The sequence below is a fragment of the Lotus japonicus genome, chromosome 5 (assembly GCF_012489685.1).
Source record: "Lotus japonicus ecotype B-129 chromosome 5, LjGifu_v1.2".
NCBI classification, from domain to species: domain Eukaryota; kingdom Viridiplantae; phylum Streptophyta; class Magnoliopsida; order Fabales; family Fabaceae; genus Lotus; species Lotus japonicus.
The window spans coordinates 34,962,447-34,966,036 of record NC_080045.1 but is presented as its reverse complement, the minus strand read 5'-3'; positions in this window follow the sequence as shown (position 1 = coordinate 34,966,036).

Below are 3,590 nucleotides of genomic sequence, written 5' to 3'. Positions count from 1 at the left end.
CCATTCATGAGAAGCATATAGAACTAAAAATCCTAGGATGAGATGTTCATTTAGTGCACTGAGCACACAAGCAAGTTCATAGGTCCTGAATGTCCTTCACTCAATAGCAACAAAGATCAAGCATGCAAGTATTCAAAGAGACTTCCATAAGGGTTGAAACATTGGCTAGGTAAAACATGATGGTGGTTGGTCCCTAAAGGAAAACTAGGCTTTCAAGCACATTGAGTGTGGTCCTCTTCTAATAACCCCGGAGCTTACAACACTCTTCCTTTACAAGTCTCTTGCACCCACCTTTTTACACACTTTTTTTTCCAACTCCAACTTTTGGTTAGGAGTTCTTTTTCTTTCTTCTTTTTCACTGTTTTTTCTCTTTTGGGGCAAGAGGCTATTTCTCATTTTTCAGCTCCATACAACACAACAAGGACCATCACTCCCCCAATATTCCAACCAAACATCCGTCCCAAAAACTTGGCTACAACAAATTCTCCAATAAGGCTCAAATGGGACAACTAAGGACAATGTTCAAACAACAAATTCAGAATCTCAAGAAATCCTACAAGTCTCAAGAATAAAGCAAGAATCACTAAGCATGCTATGAGTGAAATCAACGCAGAACCAAGAATTGCAAGTGAGTCAGGATCCTCCAGAGAATTTTTATGGTGAAGGGTCAAAGATAGACCCTTAATGGACTCACCTCGACTCCTTTCTCAAGACACACTCGGAAGACCGAAGTCTCCTCCTCTCTTCCCCAACATGCAATCACTCATCCCCGAAACAACAACAAGTATTCACCAAAGCATTTTCAAAAACAGCACTAGTAGGGAAGCAAAACCATAGCTAAAAGCATGTGAGTATAGGGAAGTAAAAGACCCAAAAACAAAAACAAAACCAGCTAAAACAATGCATGATCAAAAAGAAAACAAAATCTACAAATTGAAAATATGCTAAAAATGCATGACCTAAACTAAGAGTAGAGTTACCTCAGCAAAAATCACTCCATGGGGTCATGGTCACCCCTTCCATCGCCATAATCCGGATGAACTCCGGCATCATGCATCAAGCTCAAGTCTATCATCCCCTGCTCCAAGGTATTAAAATCCAAGGGCCCATTGTACCTGGGGTCTGATGTGCTACCTCCCCTCCAATGGAGGTCAAGATCCCTGTGTAGGCGATCTTGCCTCAAAAACATCCGCCCGAAAGCGGCTTCCATCCAAGCAGGAGAAGGGTCAGCACGTGGTGGAGTAACCACCTCATTCACCACCTCAACATTTTCTTCTTCCTCCTCTTCTTCTTCCTCTTCTTCCTCTTCTTCTTCCGCTTCCGCTGGCTCCTCAGGATCCTCTTCCTCTTCCTCCTCTTGAGGCATCCTTGCCGTCCATTCTTTATAAAGTTGAGCGATCCTCTCCTTACTGAGCAGAGGTGCCACAGGCAACCTTTTCTCAATAACATGGACTGGCCTCCTAGCTCTGTCCCTCACCGCATGAATCAAAGAGCAAATCAAGTGAGGAAAGATGGGTCGATGCTTGTCTTTACTCCTGTTGTAAAGGGAATAAATCCGACCAGCAATGATGGTGGCCACATCCATAGGATGACCTCTCAAGATGCAGTAGATGGCAACCAAAGTAACCTCTCTAACTTCAGATTTGTTAGAGCTAGGAATGAGGGAATCCTGCAAAAATTCAGCCCAAACTCTAGCCAGCGGTGTCATGTCCTTTCTCCTCACAAAAATAATCTCATCATCAACTGCTTCCCAGTCCCGCCCAGGCCTAACAATCACTGCCTTCATGTCTTCCAAGATCTCCGGTGACTTCTCCTTTAAGAGCTCATGATAAGTGGCCTTCTCGGGGAAAAGCTCCCTCTCTTGGTCCTCCGTGAGGAGACCAAGATGCCTGCGAATGACTGCTGGATTGTAGTCAATCACATCTCCCCTGAACCAAGATGAATTCACCGGTGGCCTGGACCTGTCCTCTTGATTGTCACAGTAGGTGTTCGCGTAGAACTCCCTAACCATGACTTCACAAGCAAACGGAATGGGGTTGACCCAATTCTTCCACCTCCTAATCTCCATAGCTTCTTGCATGCCCAAGAGGTCTCTCCTTCCCTCCCGATACAAAACTCCCCGCTCCTTCACACACTCCTTGTGTGCTAGGTGAGCTCGGTAAAACTCCTCCTTAATTGCTGATAGGAAGCGGGAGCGATCAAAACCCTGGGAGGTGGAGGAAGAAGCTGCAGCTCTTGTGTTGGTTCTTGCTCTTTTCACAGGCATCTGCAAAGTTGTTAGCCCAAACACAAGCCACAAACGTTAGAAACGTTAGTTCAAAAAAAATAAAAAGAAATGAGAGGAGAAACTTTGTACAAAAATAAAAATAAAGAACAACCTAAGAGCACCCAACAAGTTTCTTAGTGATTTTGGCAAAGAGAGAAAAACTACCACAAGCACTTGCCAAAAAATGACTAAGAGAACCCATTGAGGCATTCTATCAAACACCTTATAAGCAAAAGCTAAACTAAACTAATCCACAAAATCCTAACCACCCATTCCTCACAAATCTACAACCCCTTTCTAATTAAGCACAACATCAACCACCAATGAGTATATACAACCCAAACCCAACTTGCATTGACACAAATCACTCACCCAAACCCCCTTGTAATCATGCATTGCAAATCCCATGAACAAAAATGAAGGAAAGTGAAAGTTGGAACTTACCTTGACTTGAGAGTGAGTGGGTGCAAGTGAAAGGAACTTGAAACAATGCAGAACTTGGAAGCAAATAGGAGAGCCAAAGTGTATGCAAGTGAGAAATGAGAAGTGGAAATGGGGTTTGGAGAGAGTGAGGTGCGTTTTTTATGAAGGAAAGGGAGTTAAGAGTGGGAGAAATGAAAGGTTGGGGTTTTAAAACCCAAAATGTAAGCAAAAGAACGAACAGGAGCGCTCGAGGGGAACGCTCAGGCGCTCACACCAGTGCCAGAGGCAGTGCCTCTGCCACTAATTGGCGCCTAGGCGCCCAAGAATTGGCGCCTAGGCGCTCAACCCAGTTTTTTCCCAAATTTTTTTTTTACTTTTTTACTTTTTTTTTTTGAAATTAAACACCTAAAATACTACAAAATTAAAAGATAGTAATTAACAAAATGAAAAGAATGGGTTGTCTCCCATTTAGCCCTAGGTTATAGTCCTAGGTGGACTCTCCTTCCGATGGTGTTAGGAAGGAAATTCCTTTCCATTGATTAACTTACCACAAGTGCAAGGAAGAAACCTTGCACAAAACCTCTGGAGTAAATCCTCCCATGAGGCAATGTCCTCTTGCTCATCAAACCAAGCTCTAGCCTCCCTTGTCAAAGAATGAGGGAAGAGTTTAATCTTCACTTCATCACTTGAAACGCCCTCAATCTTAGCAAGGGTGCTAGCTTGGGTAAACTTCACCATATGAGCATGTAAGTTCTCATACTTGGACCCCCCATACTTGTTACCATTAACAAGCTTGATGAGAGCCGGATGGAACTCATCAATTTGGGCATTAACCTTGGGGATCTCTTCTGAAACCTTTGACCTGCTTCTAATCACATCACAGACAAAGTCATTGTCATGG